At 40.8% G+C, this 19,658-nt stretch overlaps 1 pseudogene; it reads left to right on the top strand.

Annotated features, from left to right (window-relative positions):
• Positions 1-6,978: 6,978 nt before the first annotated feature.
• Positions 6,979-7,149, top strand: LOC129772375 (U4 spliceosomal RNA; annotated as a pseudogene).
• The last annotated feature ends 12,509 nt before the right edge of the window (positions 7,150-19,658 follow it).

Genomic DNA, 19,658 nt, shown 5'->3' with positions numbered 1-19,658 from the left:
AAATGCAAGATTTTGAATGCTTATAACTCGAACATTTTCAACTGAATCGGAAAGATGTTTGCATCAATTGATAGGGAATATTTCTACGCATCTATCGCAATTAGTAAAGTGTTATTTTCCATTTGGTAAATAATTGAATAACTGTAAAATGTTAAGCGTTATCTAAACGCCCTTACTGCCTCGTTTTGATTGGCCCGCTTTACGGTTTCCCCAACACAGACTTCAAAACCAAGCAGCCTTGGGGAAATCGGAATTGCAAATACATGAAAGTAGGGGGACTTTTGTTCTCTCCGAAATGTGTTCCCTAACACATACTTCAAAACCAAGCAGCATTGACGAAACCGACATTGCAAATACGTGAAAGTAGGGGGAGCTTTTGTTCCCACCGAAATGTGTTTCCCTAACACAGACTTCAAATCCAAGGAGCGTGGGGAAGTTGGCATTGCAAATACATGCAAGTCGGGGGTATTTTTGTTTCAACTAGAGATGGGCAAAACGGTTCACTTCAATGAACCGTTCAGTTACCAACCGTTCACTTAAGTGAACTAGTTCTTTTGAGCAGTTCGTACATTAGAGGAATATGCCAGAGCATGTATAAAAAAGTGTGAGATGTTATGTAGGACTGTTCTTTTCATTCATAAAATGCTGTTTGTTAGCAATAATTGGATGTCGGAATTTTGTTAAAAATTTCTTAGCAGAATAGAAAATCAAACTGTGATTTTGAAATTTTGATTTAGTTTGAGTCGTGATTCATTCTTGTCAGCACAAATTAGCGTTGCGCTGCTTTTTTCAATGTTTTGCAATAACTGCTATAGCAAAACTGTACCAAAAACGCGAAAGACTTTCTCGAAATTATCGAGCATAATATGGTATAATATAAAAACATTTCATATCAGCGACATAAATTTTTATTTACTACTGAAAAATACTGTTTGAATCGTTTCGCTTTCAACTGTATTTTTTTTATGGGGTAGATTTGCATATCTTACTAAATTATTTACCCTCAACTTAAAAATATGAAATTAAAACTTTATTTGATAAATAATCGAACAATCCAATTTAAGGACCATCGTTTCCACAAATATTGCGTTTTATTATGAAAACGACAATACCGACATCTTATTTTTGTTATTTCATGGGGCTATCGTTTGTTTCCATTTGTTAATTTGAGGACTGTTTACCTTGCAGCAGCATTTGTCTATCACTCGTTCGCTCGCCTTCCTCTTATACACCGATCACCATACACAGTTCGTTCTGAAATGTGTGCACAGTTCAGCCAGCGACAGTTCGTTCTGAACTGTATACACAGTTCCGCCAGAGGTCAGTTCGTTCTGAACTGTATACACAGTTCCTCCAGCGGTATTCGTAAACAGTTCGTTCTGAACTGGTTCTGAACTGCATACACAGTTCATCGTTCACCGTACAGTTCGTTCTGAACTGAACTGTATACACAGTTCAGCCAGCGGTCTTCGTACACAGTTCGTTCTGAACTGGGTAAGCAGTTCATGTGAACTGTTGCCCAGTAAAAAAGAACGACCGTTCGTTCACTCTTTTTGGTGAACTAGTTCTTTTGAACAGTTCATGAACGGTTTGCCCATCTCTAGTTCCAACTGAAATGTGTTTCCTTAACACAGACTTCAAATCCAAGGAGCTTGGGAAAATTTGCATTGCGAATTCATGCATTCGGGGGCATTTTCGTTCCGACTGAAATGTGTTTCCCTAACACAGACTTCAAATCCATGGAGCGAGGGGAAATTGGCATTGCAAATACATGCAAGTCGAGGGCATTTTTGTTCCGACTAAAATATGTTTCCTCAACACTTGAAGCCTGTGTTGAGGAAACATATTAACCAAGGTGTCAAGGAGAATTGGGAATGCAAATTCATGCAGGTCGAGAGTATTTTTGTTCCGACTGAAATCTGATTACCTATAAAGACTTCTAAACCAAGGTGTCTGGGGAAATCGGCATTGAAAATACATGCAAACTGCGAGTACTTTTGTACTCGCTTACCTTTGTACAGACAAGAATGCGTTTCCCTAACACGTTCTTCTAAACTTAGGTACCTGGTAAGATCGTGCAGACACTAGAGACATTGCATTTGTTCAATTTTTTTCTCACAACACAAATATATTGAATTCAATTGAATTCGGAAATTGTTTTATTCAATCAAAAATTTAATCAATACAAACAAATGATTACTAAGCTAAGATAGTCCCACGTCAACCTTGCGGTAATATCATAGATATAACCCACCCATTTTGTTCTATTTCAGTTACTGGACGCACAAACACTGAGAGAGAGTGAAATTATTCCTCTCGCGAGCGATGAACCTCTACGCTTCGTATATTATGAACCTGTCCATATCCCCCCCACTACATGTCCATTATACCCGCACCGATAAAAATGTTCTACTTTTAGGCTTGTTTTATTTTCAGTAAAAAACATGGAAAAAAACATTTTTATAGAAACATTTGGCCAGTTATTTCGAAATCCAGTATATTGAACTGTAAGAAACTGCTTTTAAATTTTTGAAAACATGAGTTTCCAAAGATACAATTGAAGTTTTCCTTAACATGTCCGTCCTACCTCCATCTCCCCTACATCTAGCTTGAGCTTGAGCTTGGGTAGACTGTACAATTCGTAGTTGCTCTCCGTGATTGACCTGAATTAACCAAATTGCATAAAGAACACACCGAACGACACTTGGGACTAGCAAATCATTCTCGTTGTGCAATTTTCGGTGATTCGAACTTCAAATGGTCAATAACGACGCCGGCCACTTCCCTACAGTCACCAGGGGAAGGGAAGGAATGTTAGTATGATATTCGCCGCCTGAAGGCCAGAAGGGTCGCCTCTATAGCGTGGTTCCCTAGCGTTTATCAAGGAAGGAATAGTTGTTAGTGGGAATGGTTATGAGAAATCAGGATTCACTGCGTTAAGTGATGTGATTCTAAAAACGTGAGCTCTCAACTATTTGGCGAAATGAGATTTGAATAAAATATATATTCTTATCGGACCGGTCATGCATTTCGTTATACATCGTGCGTAGTATATTGATATTTTTCCTGACCTGAGAAGGTCATAAAAAACCTACTTCAAAACTTTCGATCTATATATTTTTATTCAATCCGATCTTGTAAATTGTATACTAGACACTAAAACCCATCCGAACAGATTGAACGAGTAGCCGAATATTATCGTCCCGAAGTGAGGAATGCAGTGTTTACCATCGACGGAGCTAAAACAAACTTTTATAAGGGGCCATTCGATTTTTTTGCGCGAGCGTGTAATCTGAAAGAGCCTGTACTTAAAGTTATTTGATTTAAGTTGATTTTTTTTTGATAATTTTTCTCGATACACCTTTATAAGATGCACTTTCAGTATTTTTTCCAAACTTTTATCTCGAAGCTATCGAGAATGGCGTGAAAAAAAATTGAAAAGTACGTTTTTTACCATAGATCCGATGTTGAACCTCATAGAGGCTCAAAAAAAGTCAAAATTTTCTTATTCAGTACCCTATACATTATTTTCCATAGAGTGGGTGATTTGGTTTGGGGGTACTTTTTACCTCCATACCCGGCCAGGCCCTTCAGAAAAAGGGTGTGTAGCCTAAAACGAATCATTCTAGCTATGTTCAATTAAACTTGATCCTTTCGCGGATAATGGATGTCATATATATTATTTCTTTCCATGATATAACTATACTTCTTGAAACTCAATGGATAATACAATAACTATTATATAGAACCATTCTAAATCCCAGAAGCCTCTTAGTTTTGATCCAATGAACGGCTTTAAGCCGCATTCTTAGGACGGGATAGAAACCGAATTCTGGAGTTGGCCAGAAAGGCTTGTTTGGCGTTATTGATATTGATTTAAGGAAAAAGTCACAGGAGGGTTGTGTCCGAGACACGACCGCATAGTTGACGTAGGATTCCGTTAGGCTATCTGTTGATTTTGGATATGTTTGAAGAATTACATCGTTAAACTCTTTAATAATGATTTGGTGGCCCTGAAAAGGGCCGTTTTGTTTGGTTGTGGGGTATTGTTTGCTCACTCCACCAGTGTTTACCGTGTGATGATGATAGAAAGATGGTAAACAGTCGTTGGATGGTGCGTATCAGATAAAAGATACCGAAGTGGAACGAGATATGATGAAAACCGCCCTCTGTTATTCTAGACGAGATACTTCCTATGTTATGTATGGATGAAATAAAGAAAAAAAATCACCAATATAATATGAGATAATTACCAACACCGAACACAATTATCATTTTTTCTCATCAGTAAAAAATGTTACTTTAATATAGAGAAAATATTTGAAATGGAAAAGGTAATTTTCTTTTATTTTTTTTTTATTTTCTGAGTGTTCATTCAACCCAATGCGATTTTTAATTGGATTAACAACACCTAATAGCAGAGCATATGGGAAATCACTTTTTCTAATATTTCTTCATTTTTCCAATTTTTCTCGCCGTATAAACTTCCCTTGGATGAAAATGAACACAACAAAACAAACAGCCTCAACCAAACGATCCGTTCTCGAGCGGGAACAAACCTTGGTTTATGAAAATTTAAATGAATCGTTTCATGTACCAAGTCATTTTTAACACAACTGCAACCATATACAATTTTACACTTACACTTGTGCTAAATTTTACAATACACGACAATACACGATTTTTTGGCCGTACATTCGTGACCGATAACAATTAGTGTTTGAATGGAACATTTTGAATTCAATTAAATTAAAAGAGTTTGAGCGATTTATGTTTACGATTGACGTGGTAGATTACGTTTTTGCAACAATGATATAAAATTTAACAAAGCAACCAACATTAAAGTTCCAAATTTAAATTATATTTGCTAGAATTAATCTTATCACTCACCTTACTTGCAATACAAAAATGCTCCCGACTTGCATACATTTGCTATGCCGATTTCCCTCTGGCAGCTTGGTTTTTATGTCTCTGTTAGGGAACACATTTCGATGGGAGGAAAAGCTCCCCCTACTTTTATGTATTTGCAATGCCGATTTTTCCCAGGCAGATTGGTTTTGATGTCTCTATTAGAGAACCGCCGCATGTGTCGTCAGTTTCGACCAATCAGAAGTGGGTATTTCCGTTATGATAGGGGTTGATATTTTTCAATTGTTCGATAGTTAGTTTCATGACATATATTATTTTATTCAATATAAAGAATTGTTATGGAGTGCCGAAATCGATTGACGCAAAAATTTCATCATTCCATCATGAAATGACTGAGCAATAAGAGTTTGAAATTGGACAATTTTCACGATGTGCACGATTTTATATTTTCAATTTGTACCCCAATATGTTCCCGAAAGACGTAATCCTACGTCAAAAGATATGATTGAATGAAACAGAAAATATTTCTTCTTCAACTTCAGTCAATTTTTATTGTCATTTAATTCAGGCTTCTCGAAATAAAATTTTTGATTTTCGGTCTGTGAGACCGCATGCGCGAGTATGGGAGTGTTAAAAGGGCCAAAAAACCGAATTTTACTCACGTTCATATTATGGCCGGACTGGATTTTGTCACTACATGGCGAAATGAATGGGATGAAGTGATTTTTTCATATGATAAGAAATTCAATCTAGATGGACCCTATTGTTGTGCACTGGTATGATTCGAGAATTCAAGATCCCGAGGCAAAACTGAGCCGAAACATGAGTGGTGCCACATTTATGGTTGTACTTATAATGATTTGGCACCATTTACCGTAGATTTCACGTCAGAAGACTTCATTTTTCAACAAGACATTGCGGCCCTAATGCAATGATTTTGGGTAACAAGACATCAAGATTTGGGACTGAACAGCACGTAGTCTAGATCTGATTCCAATAGAGAAGCGTTGGGAAATCCTTAAACGACTAAGACCCCCGCAAATTGCAGACTTTTCATCGGCCGAGTTGGTCTTCTAGTGTAAAAACCGACCCAACTGAATCGGTGTAATGTGCACATTAGGGTGCCAATGAAAATGGTCATCTCAAATTTCAAAAAGTTGCCTCATAAAAAATATTCACCACCTCCGTATGCCAAATATTAGCTCAATCGGACTTAAGGGAGAGTGGCGCAAAGCGGTCAAAGTTTGAGTTTTTGGAAAATCGAAAAATCACCCAAAGGGGGAAAAAAGGAAATCAGGGTTTTCGAGCAAAATTTGGATGCCAAATGTCTTAAAATGGCATGAAACGTCGAGATCTAGTGTAATCTCGAAAAAATTTTTGACGTAGGACTACGTCTTTCATTTCTATACTGGGGTGCAAGTTCAAAGTTTCTAAAACGGAAGCGTTACGCCGAAGAACGAGATTTTGAGCGTTAATAGCTCCTAAACAACTGAACAAAATGGTATGATAAACACTTCATTCGAAAGATAAAATGTCTACGCGTTATATGCTTGTTATTTTTTGACCCGAAAAACTTGTTTCAATAGCCTTAAATTGTTTTCAAAACAGGCTATTGAAATCACACCAATTGGTATATAAGTGAGTGCCGCTCGGAAATCCACTCAGTTATGATTACGCAACGATTGAGGTACGATCGCTGGAATGGATGCATGTTTCTCTAACACAGACTTCAAAACCATGGAGCCTGTGGAAGTCGGCATAGCAAATTAGATGCAAGTAGCGGGAACTTTTGTACTCGTTTGCGTTTTTGGAAATTGGAATGTTTCCCTTACACAGACTTCAAAACCATGAAACCTGGGGTAATCAGCATTGCAAAATAGATGCAAGCTGCGGGTACTTTTGTACTCGCTTGCGTTTTTGCAAATCGGAATATTTCCCTAACACAGATTTCAAAACCATGTAGCCTGAGGAAATCGGCATCGGCGAGCCGCCATTAATTGATTTTAATTGGGATTTGTTTGCATTTCAATTCGTAAATAGTTCCATTCCTTCACTAGTGTAGTGTAATCAATAATGTAATCAATAATTTAATTAAAACACACAAAAGATAGCTCTGCGCAGCGGCGATATCGTACCCAATGAGGAACATCCGAGGTGGGATTATTGCTAATTGAAGAAATACAATTGATTACTAAGCCAACGGCAGTCCTACGTTAACCTTGCGGTTATATCATAGGTATAACCCATCAATAGTTTTTTTTTTGTCAAAAATCGACATTCTGGGAGTTTTTTTCGGAATACGAAACGAAAAGTATGGTTTAGGGTGCCAATAGAATTAGTTATCTCCATTTTTCATTCGGAACTAGCTGCGAAATGTTGTTTTGCACGATAATGTACCCTTTGCAAAATATTAGCTCATTCGAACTTCATTCATTAGTGTCACAGGCGTAAAAATTTGAGTTTTCTTGAAAAACAAACGAAAGTTCACCGAAAATCGGGGTTTTCAATAAAATTTGTTTGTGCCAAAAAAATTCTCCAATTGCAAAATTGATGGTGTGGATTTCGTGCGAATAGTGCCATTGGCTATGGGATTGATATCGAAGAAAACAGAATGTTTTATCACGGGTTGGGGTGGAGAATTTTATTTGATCATAGCAACCAATATTGAATATTCACGAATGCAGCAATCGATCGACGATTAAAATTGCTGGTGAGCATAATTTGCGCTGGGTATTTCCAAAAAGAAGTCGTCCTGCACTGGAGATTTTGGTGGGCCGAAGGCTTGCGATGGGTTCCATTATGTATTTGTTAGCTATGGGAAAAGGTGCATCAACCAGGATCATCCTGGTGTGTACACCAACGATACCGAACACTTCGAGTGGATCCGTGCGGAAGCTCTTGTGGGTTCTGGAACTTTGAAAACATGTATACCACTTTTTTCATTTTTTTATTAGGCTCATTTAGCAATTCAGCTGTAACAGAGCCGAATTTATCGTGTACATTTTTGCTTATGTTGTATATTACATATTAGTCATTTAGGCGTAGGAGTATTTCTATTCTATCGATACACACATGTCGCCTTTTTCGGCGTAAGAATATTCCTATTGTTCGAATGTTCACAGTTGGACTGTTCACAGCGGGACTGTTGATATGAGGTTTCCATTGTTGTGTTATTAATAGTGTCAATTACCGATGCAGCAGACCGAAAATATGAGCGGTAAGGGACTGGGATTACCGTCACATGATGATTGATGCGTGGACATAGTAGCTAGAATAAGTCCATACAAAGATGTTCAGTTGAGAGGCCCTGAGTTATGAGCTCATGATCGTTCGCTTAGTAGCGGAAACGCAACCAATTAGGCTTCGCAGACTCTCTTTTTGTCTCGTTGACTTGTCCTCCTGGTATCAATCAATTATTCTTATTTGAGAAACCTACACAATGCGGAGAAATTTTATTACGAGACCATTTTTTTATGGCTTTTTACGAAATGGTATGACAAACAATTCGTTCGAAAGATAAAAGGTCTATCAGTGTTGTTTGCTACTTATTGGCACAAGTCGTCATTGTTCAACAGGTAATGCATGTCGTATTCGACCTGGTCAATCTCGTTTATATTTTGCTAGCGTGTTCAACGGACGTGCTAGATTTTTCACCTCGGAACGCATTTTCAGAATATGCACGAAAGAAGCATAGAACAGAGATTTTACTTACTGGTTTTTCAAAATATCAATTCATTAAGGATTGATTCAGAAGAAACACCAAACAAATGATTGATTACTAATCCAACGGTATTCTTACGACAACCTTGCGGTTATATCACAGATATAACCCATCCCTTGTTTTTAGTATTATAATCCTTTAACAAAGACGCAACTCCTAATTCATCAGTAGGCTTAAGAAAAATATTAGGTTGGGTAAAAAGAAAAAGTAATCCATTATTTTCTCGGTAGTTGGCCTTAGTGATCGACATCTCTCGTAAAATCGATCATACAATTTCAAGTTTAGGCTCATTGTAAAGGTGATGATTCAAAACTGTACTGTCAAAAAATGGGTCGTTTGGTGCTAGCGTTTGACCAAAAACGTCCAGAATTGGCCAACAGAAGAGGTGTTATGTTTCATGAGGATAACGCATGGCCACACAACTCTGGGAGCTTGATTAGGATGTTTTAATGCATCCATCAGATAGTCCTAACCTGGCACCAAGCCATTATCACCTTTTTCTCGTATTGCAACACTTCTTGAGTGATAAGAAATTGGGATCAAGAGAAGATTGTAAAAATCTATTGCTAGGGGTTTTCGTCAATAAGAACCAAGTCTTTTATGAGAGAGACAATATGAAACATCCTTTAGAATGGAAACAAATTTTACAACGCAACGGTGCATATTTACCAAATTCGGACAATCTGATGCATATTAAAAAAAATAATTTCACGCAAAAATAATACTTTTTCCCCAACCTAATATTTTGTTCTAGACGAGGTTCAGTACTCGAAAGAATTTCAGTTATTCTCTCAATTTCGCAAAAAAATAGATTTATTGAAAGTTTCACACCCCTTTTTCTTAGTGTGATGCATTGTTTACAGACATCATAACAAGCTGAAGACATTGCTTGTAAAGATGGTTTAATTGATATCTTCAGTACAAACGATATCTTTCAAATTATCGATTTGGTCTACTTCTGCCCTCTCAACAGCATACAAAACTCGTTTGGTGCGCTATTCGAATTCAGATGATAAAGGGTGTGTCACATCAAATTGCATCACGGAAAAAACGCTGTAGAAATTTAATTTTTAGGAATTATATCTTCAGCTTTCACTTATAATCAGATAAGAGTGTATAGATCACGTTGGCCATGCTTCACTGTCAATTTTTCGTAAATTTGTAAAAATGTCGTCGAACGAAAAAGAGCGTCGTGAATTAATCCTGTGCACCCATTTCGAGAATCCAGAGTTGTCACATCGGGACATCGGTAAGATGCTGGGAATCGTCCAATCCACGGTCAGCAGAGTACTAAAACGATACTTCGAGAACCTAACCATCGACCGGAAGGTGAAGAACGGCAAAAATGGATGCTCCGTCAGTGAAAAAGATCACAAGCGCGTAGTTAAGCAGTTTAGACGTGATCCGAGAAGTTCGGTCCGGCATGTCGCCAATAAGCTGAATTTGTCAAGTTCATTCGTCCAGCGGACCAAGCAGCGGGAGGGCCTGCGTACATACAAGGTTCAGAAGGCTCCTAACCGCGACGAAAGGCAAAACATGGTGGGGAAGACGCGAGCCCGGAAGCTGTACACCGAAATGCTGACGAAGCCGCATTGCCTGGTAATGGACGACGAAACCTACGTCAAAGCGGACTTTCGTCAGCTGCCGGGCCTGTTGTTCTTCTCCGCAGAGGACAAATTCAGCGTTCCGGAGGAGATTCGCAAGCAGAAACTATCCAAGTTTGCCAAATAGTACATGGTGTGGCAAGCGATCTGCTCTTGCGGAAAGCGGAGCGCCCCCTTCGTGATGACCGGCACGGTAAACGGGCAGGTTTACCTTAAGGAGTGCCTACAGAAGCGCTTACTGCCACTATTGAAGCAACACGAGGGCCCGACCATCTTCTGGCCGGATCTCGCTACGTGCCACTATTCAAAGGACGTGTTGGAGTGGTACGAAGCCAACGGGGTCACCTTCGTGCCAAAGGAAATGAACCCGCCCAACGCGCCGGAGCTTCGCCCAATAGAGAAATATTGGGCGATTATGAAGCAGGCCTTCCGGAAGAACCCAAAAGTTGTCAAATCGGAGGCGGACTTCAAGAGAAAATGGATTTCTGTTCAAAAAAAAAAACTACAACCTGACGTCGTACAGAACCTTATGGACGGGGTAAAGAGGAAGGTGCGAGCATACGGGCTTGGGCTCGAAGTATGAATAAAAAGAAAATGCCAAAAATTGTTTAATAGTTTTTATTTTACTGTCTAAAATTTTCAAAACGATCGGTCTACTGGGCGAATTTCTACAGCGTTTTTTCCGTGATGCAATTTGATGTGACACACCCTTTATCGAAATTTTTGATGTGATGGTTTTTTTTCTTTTTTATCTAATTTAGTTAATTTTGGATCAGAGAATATATTTTCGTATACGCGTTTTGTATCGAAAGCACTGGATTTACAGAATTGCAATTCATTCGTACGTGTTTACACATTTTTTTTTCCAAAATATATATTTTTATAAAGGCTCATATGGCGTTAGCCTCACGGGGCCGGGAGTTCAATACTTTGACAATTTTTCTTATTGTCTATGTTAGTAATATGTAACCGATTACTCGCGGTTGGCTCGAGGTTAGTATTACAAGTGTTTTCGTAATTGGGATGTTGCTGTCTCCAATGCTCTGTACGTGTGCCCGACACGGGATACTTCCTATTGGAATGCAGCTGACCGTTAATCAGCAACGCCCCCCTAGTCTGTACCCCATATCTAGCGTGGTGCGTTTTCTCGACTCGAGGAATCCAGGATAGAATGGTCACTAGCCGGCGCAATCATCAGTTCATGTAGAGTTGTCATGAGCGGTACAACCTTTGGCTCTTGTTGAATGATCAGTCGAATGCACAACCTTTGGCCAGTGTGTCTGTAAAGAGTGTGTGTATGTATTGCCGCGACTAAGTAAAAGTTTATCGATCGGATAGGAGGGATATGAAACGGGGAAACAACGAAGGAAACATCATTAAACGTTGACATCGGCGTTTCTGAGGAACAGGTATAGATGAAGCAGAAGATCAGGATCACGGCTACCTAAGATATCCCGGACGGGGTTCTCCGATTGTCTGCCTTGTGCTCTCAGTGCTCTAGAGAGCTGAGAGCGAGCAGTATGGAACCGGATACATGACCAGACAACATGCTCGATGTCGTGGTAGCCATCGCCACAATCACAAAGATTGTTTGCTGCGAGCCCAATGCGATAGAGATGCGCGTTTAGGTTGTAGTGATTGGACATAAGCCGAGATATCACGCGAATGAAATCACGACCTACATTCAATCCCTTGAACCATGCCCTCGTCGAGACCTTAGGGATAATCGTGTGTAACCAACGACCGAACTCATCTCCACTCCACATGCGCTGCCAACTTACGAGCGTATATTGACGAGGAATGTGGAAAAATTCATTATAAGCAATTTGCCTTTCAAAAAGTGTGCCTTCTAAAGCGCCCACCTTAGCTAGCGAGTCCGCTTTCACATTCCCCGGAATCGAGCAATGAGAGGGAACCCATGCTAAGGTAATCTTGAATAATTTTTCGACCAAAACACTCAATAGTTGTCTTATTCTTGTTAGAAATTAAGATGAGCGTTTATCAACCTTCATTGAGCGGATTGCCTCTAATGAGCTGAGACTGTCTGAAAAAAATAAAATAGTGGTCGATGGGCAATGTTTCAATGATCCCCAGTGCGTAGTATATCGCACAGAGTTTAGTAACATACACGGAACAAGGATCTTTGAGTTTGAAAGAGGCACTGGAATTTTCATTGAAGATGCCGAAGCCAGTATACCCGTTTATGAATGAACCGTCAGTAAAGAACATTTTATCAGATCTAACTATGCCCCCATATTCTGCCGAAAACATCGGCGGAATAGAATCTGAGCGTAGATGATCTGGGATTCCATGGATTTTTTGTCGCATGGACAGATCAAAAATGACAGAGGAATTGCAAAAGTATGGGAAGCAAACTTGGTTGGAGATGCCTGGTGAAGGGTGCACGTCGTGGGACTCATGGTATAAAGACATAAAACTTGACTGAGGAATCAGTTGGAGTAGATTTTCGAAGTTATCAATCACCAATGGATTCATGATCTTGCAACGGATGAAAAATCTGTAGGATAATTCTGTGAACCGAAGAGTAAGCGGGGGTACTCCTGCCAAAACTTCGAGACTCATCGTATGTGTCGAATGCAAACACCCCATTGCTATACGCAAGCAACGATATTGTATTCTCTCCAGCTTGAGAATATGAATCCTGACAGCTGATCGGAAGCAAAAACTGCCATATTCTAACAATGATAATATCGTTGTTTTGTATAACTGAATGAGGTCTCCTGGATGGGCACCCCACCATGTTCCGGTTATTGTTTGGAGAAAATTGATTCTTTGCTGGCATTTCTGTTTCAAATACGCAATGTGTCTCCCCCACGTACACTTAGAATCAAAATATACTCCAAGGTATTTGAAAAACATCGAGTGCTTGATCGTTTTGCCGGATAGGTGAAGCTGGAATTGGGCGGGTTCGTGCTTCCTAGAAAAAACGACCATTTCAGTTTTCTCCGTAGAGAATTCGATACCCAGCTTGAGGGCCCACGTGAACAGATTGTTCAGGGTATCTTGCAACGACTTTTGCAGAACGACGGGATTAGTACCCGTGATGGAAATAACTCCATCGTCTGCAAGTTGTCTCAGCGTGCAGTCTCTAGTTAGACAATCATCCATATCATTGACGTAAAAACTGTACAAGAGGGGGCTTAGGCAGTAGCCTTGCGGTAGGCCCATAAAACTGTAACGAGAAGATTTTGAGTTGCCATGAGAGAAATTCATGTGCTTTTCTGACAGTAAATTGTACAGGAAATTATTCAGAATTGGTGAAAGTCCACGATTATGAAGCTTCTCTGAGAGAATTTCCATGGAAACTGAAGCGGAAGCCAAACTGCGTATTTGACAGCAAATTGTTCGTTTCGACCCACTTGTCCAAACGAAGTAGAATCATTTTCTCTAACAATTTGAGAAGGATAACATTGCAATCGGCCTATACGAGTTGTGATCGCTAGCCGGCTTGTTGGGTTTCCGTATGGCTATCACTCTCACTTGTCTCCAGTCATGCGGGACAATATTCAGCTCCAGAAACTTGTTGAACAAGTTCAGCAAACGCTGTTTTGCCAAGTCGGGAAGATTCTTCAACAAGTTGAATTTAATCTTGTTCGACCCCGGATCTGAATTTGTTACATGAGAGGAGGGCAATTGAGAATCCCACCATCGAAAAATTCTCATAGTCGCATTGGAGCGGAATGTCGCGTACGACGCTTTGTGCAGGAACGGAATCGGGACAAACCTTCCTTGCAAATTTGAAAATCCAACGGTCAGAGTATTCCTCACTTTCATTTGTATGGTTCCAGCCACGCATTCTCCTAGCCGTATTCCAAAGAGTGCTCATAGCGGTCTCCCTTGACAAACCATTGACGAACTTTCGCCAATATCGCTTTTTTGCTTTAATCAGACCTTTTAGTTTGGCTTCTAGAGCTTGGTGCTTTCGAAACCATTCCACTAGTCCAGTTTTCCGGAATTTTTTGAAAGCGGATGATTTTTCAAGGTAGACCTTTGAACACTCCTTGTCCCACCAAAGTGATGGAGGACGACGTCGGAAAGTGGTAGCAGGAACACGTTTCTTTTGAGCTTGAAGTGCGCTTTCGTAAATCAAACTCGATATAAAATTATACTCTTCGAGTGGAGGAAGTTCATGCATTGAAACAAGTGCTTCAGATATTATTTCTGCAAATTTTCTCCAGTCAATATTTTTCGTGAGGTCATACGCAATATCGACTGACTCACGAGAACCTGATTCATTGGCGATCGATAAAATTATTGGCAGGTGGTCACTACCGTGGGGATCTTGGATTACCTTCCACATGCAATCCAGGGATAACGAAGAAGAGCAAAGTGATATGTCTAGCATGCTTGCCCGTGCAGGAGGGTTGGCTATTCTAGTTGCTTCCCCAGTATTCAAAACTGTCAATTTGAAGTTGTCACACAGATCATAAATCAAAGTGGCACGGTTGTCATCCTAGAGTGAACCCCATGCTGTTCCATGGGAGTTGAGGTCACCTAAGATTAGCCGCGGCTCCGGCAGTGCCTCGATGATATCAAAAAACTGGTGGCGGCCAACCAGAGTTCTTGGAGGAATATATATCGAGGCAATGCAGAGGTCTTTGCCATTGATTTGTGTCTGGCAAGCGACAACTTCAATGCCTGTCATCGATGGGAGAGTGACTCTATAGAAGGAGTGGCATTTTTTGATCCCCAATAGTACGCCACCAAACGAGTCATTTCGATCGAGGCGAATAATGTTGAAATCGTGGAAATTCAGTTCGTCGGCTGAAGAAAGCCATGTTTCTTACAGGGAAAATACATCACAGTTAGAACTATGAATTAAAAATTTAAATTGATCTAGTTTAGGGATGATGCTTCTGCAATTCCACTGTAAAGGGTGTGTCACATCAAATTGCATCACGGAAAAACCGCTGTAGAAATTTAATTTTTAGGAATTATATCTTCAGCTTTCGCTTATAATCAGATAAGAGTGTATAGATCACGTTGGCCTTGCTTCACTGTCAATTTTTCGTAAATTTGGAAGAATGTCGTCGAACGAAAAAGAGCGTCGTGAATTAATCCTGTGCACTCATTTCGAGAATCCGGAGTTGTCACATCGGGACATCGGTAAGATGCTGGGAATCGTCCAATCCACGGTCAGCCGAGTACTAAAACGATACTTCGAGAACCTAACCATCGACCGGAAGGTGAAGAACGGCAAAAATGGATGCTCCGTCAGTGAAAAAGATCACAAGCGCGTAGTTAAGCAGTTTAGACGTGATCCGAGAAGCTCGGTCCGGGATGTCGCCAATAAGCTGAATTTGTCAAGTTCATTCGTCCAGCGGACCAAGCAGCGGGAGGGCCTGCGTACATACAAGGTTCAGAAGGCTCCTAACCGCGACGAAAGGTAAAACATGGTGGGGAAGACGCGAGCCCGGAAGATGTACACCGAAATGCTGACGAAGCCGCATTGCTTGGTAATGGACGACGAAACCTACGTCAAAGCGGACTTTCGTCAGCTGCCGGGCCAAATTCAGCGTTCCGGAGGAGATTCGCAAGGAGAAACTATCCAAGTGTGCCAAAAAGTACATGGTGTGGCAAGCGATCTGCTCTTGCGGAAAGCGGAGCGCCCCCTTCGTGATGACCGGCACGGTAAACGGGCAGGTTTACCTTAAGGAGTGCCTACAGAAGCGCTTACTACCACTATTGAAGCAGCACGAGGGTCCGACCATCTTCTGGCCGGATCTCGCTTCGTGCCACTATTCAAAGGACGCATTGGAGTGGTACGAAGCCAACGGGGTCACCTTCGTGCCAAAGGAAATGAACCCGCCCAACGCACCGGAGCTTCGCCCAATAGAGAAATATTGGGCGATTATGAAGCAGGCCCTCCGGAAGAACCCAAAAGTTGTCAAATCGGAGGCGAACTTCAAGAGAAAATGGATTTCTGTTAAAAAAAACTACAACCTGACGTTGTACAGAACCTTATGGACGGGGTAAAGAGGAAGGTGCGAGCATACGGGCTTGGGCTCGATGTATGAATAAAAAGAAAATGCCAAAAGTTGTTCAATAGTTTTTATTTTACTGTCTAAAATTTTCAAAAGGATCGGTCTACTGGACGAATTTCTACAGCGTTTTTTCCGTGATGCAATTTGATGTGACACACCCTTTATTACAGTGGTCAAATCCTTGACCTCTTGCACTGAATCAGGCATCGAGGGAAATGAACGCTGCTAAAAAACCACATTTTTCTTTCAAAAATGTTCTCACAATCGGAAGCAAACATAATACTATGCTTTTAAGAGGGTCATTTATATTTAAAGCATTTAAAATATTGTCCACCAGGTCAGAAAGCGCAAGCAAGCCAGATTGTGACTGTTGCCTCGACCGCGAAAAAGGAACAGACGTGTTGGGCTCTGCTCCGGGAAGTGCTGAGGACCCCTGGTGCGTAGAAGAACCGCTTAAACCAGGAGGTACTTGCTTCGGTCTATTCTCAGCACGTTCGATACGAGGTTTCATTCCAACTTGGGAAGTTTCGGTCTTCTTTCTGGGGAGTGATGGAAAAGAAGTAATTTTTCTTTTCCTAATGGCACCCTGCGATGTACTGGAACTTCCTGCATTGGGAGCGTCTGCAACAGGCTCGTCGTTCTGCAGAATGGATTAGGGATTGTCCTGAGTCGTTGAGGCGGAACTCTTAAGCATTTCTGCATAAGTCCGCTTGGATCGTTCCTTTAAGGAACGCTTGAGTTTTTTCCCTCGTTGTATGTACACCGGGCATTGAGTAAGATCATGAGGAGTCCCGCCGCAATGAAGACACTTGCGCTCTTTCGGGCAAGGATTCTCATCATGGCTCTCTCCACAATCTGCGCAACGTTTTTTGTTGTAACAATAGGCGGCCGTGTGACCGAGTTGCATACATTTGTTGCATTTCATTACCCGGGGTACAAACAACCGAACAGGTAAACGAAGAGTACCTATTGCAACGTAGTTTGGAAGAGCGGAGCCCTCAAATGTCACTCGAAAAGAGTTTGTCCGATTGAGAACTCGTTTGTCATTTTTAAGTGACACAGACTTCAGTCGATCGCATTCAATAATCTTCACACTTTTACGTGAGGAATTCTTGAAGCGACCGACACCATCGAGTATCTCTTTTCGAGTCAAACCCTTTTCGTTTATTACACCGTCTATTTCAACGTTGCAACAGGGTACGTATACGCGATACTCAATCGCAAAGAGATCACAGCGCGTTATTGCATTCGCTTGGGTCCTGCAAGAGACGACAACTCGTAATTTGTCTGGCCCCATCCGAGTAATTTCAGTAACTTTGGAAAATTTCTGCGTTAGTTCTTTTGAGATGCGAATGAAAAAAAGCACAATATATTTTTTTTTTATCTTCGCTTATTTTTCGTCGGCCTATTTCCGCCACTTTAGTGCCAATCACCGACATCAGGGAGGCGACTCCACCTGTTCCTACCTATCAGACTCAACAACTCATGAGCCGGGCCAACTTCTTTTACTTCCGCTCCGAAGGAAGACGTAACCAGAGATTTTTCGCCTCAGAAAATCCCAACGACGCCAGCTGGGATTGAACCCAGGCCGATCGGATTGTGAGGCTGTTACGCTAACCATACAACCACTGGCGCCGTCAAAAAGCACAATATAGATCTGCGTGAAAAAAAAACACCGTTATCGGATCGATTCTCAAACTTGTCCGATCAGCTCGCGAGTTCTCGAACGAATCAATTACACAATTTACACATTTAATAAGTGTCATTTATAAGTTGGTCTTCCATGTACACATTGGAAGAATTTAATGTAAAAGATCAATTAAAAATTAAATTTTTCAGAACATTTAAACATTTAGTAAAACTACCGATGATAAAATCTATTGTGAAATATGATTTGAATCGGAAAGGAAGGAATATCACTTATCGTTCGTATTGTTCGTATCTCTCAATTCACTTCATTGTGTTTAAATAATGTAAAACACCCCGAATGAACTCATTGAAATTAGGTTATTCATACATGCTCCCATCGCATGAATTATTCCAGTTCGACACGTGAACATTCGACATCACCTAACCCTGCGATGGAAATTTGAGCCCTCGTAATGAAATTTGCTGTGAAATTCTACAGCGAATCGTAATTCGCTCCGCCGAGATCAAGTGCTACGACAGTATCGAAGCCCGTAGGCGAAATTTCCCTTCAATTACCCCCGGCTGCTGTAAATCAATTTGATGACAGTTACGAGACGCCACAAGTGTGTAGTTTAGGTGTTATCGAGAATGGTGGCAAAAAGACGACGCTTCAAATTACGAAACAGGATTCGCCAGAGCGGCATTTGGCCGCCTAGTCTAGGCGAAAGTGAGCACTCGAACCGAGCGAAGGGATATGTGAAACTCCGAAAATCATTTTTGATACATATGACGCATCCTTCACCCGGGGTTAGCGTGTGGCGTTCTGAAACAAGGGTTTTCCGCTTGTTTTCGGAAAAGTTTCTGGTTGTATCTCAGGGTGGCGAATCGCTCAGCAAAGTGTTAGCAAGTTAGATTACATAAGTCAGGCGATAAAGATTGTGGCGGAGGGAAAAGTTTCACATTTTTGGATTATCTTTTCGTCAGGATTGTGGAATTGAAAATATATGGGGGAATGTAGAATGCATGTTGTAGCGTTGATTCGTTGTCTAATCTTGGCTCAATGTGCTCTAATGAAATTTATCGTTGTTTCTGCAGCGGTTTGTCAAAATAAATCCCTTGCCGACGCACCGTGTTACTCCTCTCGCTAAGAAGGTCCCTTCGGTGGCTGATTACGAGATGGAAAATAACATCTTAATCGCAGCATCGTTGCGTTTCGGTCGTTTAGTCGTTTCTATCGATCGCAATGAAGCTCTTACCCCGTACAGTTTGGCGTATGCGTCTCTCGTCGTATCATTTACACATGCTGCGGCAAACGTATGCTGACGCGTGCAATGTTTGTTTAATGTGTCATATCCGCGAAATAAAATTTTCCCAACGGGAAGATAGAATTGTGCGTTCTTTCGGTGCCATTAAGTTTGAACGCATTCCCGGTGGTGGTTGAGTCGCTTTAAAAGAGATATAAAATAAAAGGGAAAAGAAGCCTTTTCACAATGAAATGTATACTTTGTGGTAACGATTATTACCGAACACATGCGAAATACAGCCTTCCAATGGGCTTCGTAAGGTGTTTGCCCAAAGTGCTTGTTTTGGAGATAATTTACTGAAATTAACGAGTGAAAGCTGAAACTTCTGGACGAACTTTCGCAATTTTGAAACCACGTATCGTGTCTTTGTGAACATCGTGTTTGCGATGGATCTCTTATCATGCACTCGACAAAATTGCATCTCGATTGTTCATTACCAGCATATTGTTCCTAAGTTCAAGCTGGATCCAATATTTCATGAGAGGGTGAACTCCTAATAAATCTTGCATCTTGTTTTCTTATCCCT

Source organism: Toxorhynchites rutilus, chromosome 2, assembly GCF_029784135.1.
Source record: "Toxorhynchites rutilus septentrionalis strain SRP chromosome 2, ASM2978413v1, whole genome shotgun sequence".
In the NCBI taxonomy this organism is placed as follows: domain Eukaryota; kingdom Metazoa; phylum Arthropoda; class Insecta; order Diptera; family Culicidae; genus Toxorhynchites; species Toxorhynchites rutilus.
The sequence above is the reverse complement of the archived record's forward strand: the minus strand, read 5'-3'. Positions and strand labels throughout refer to the sequence as shown.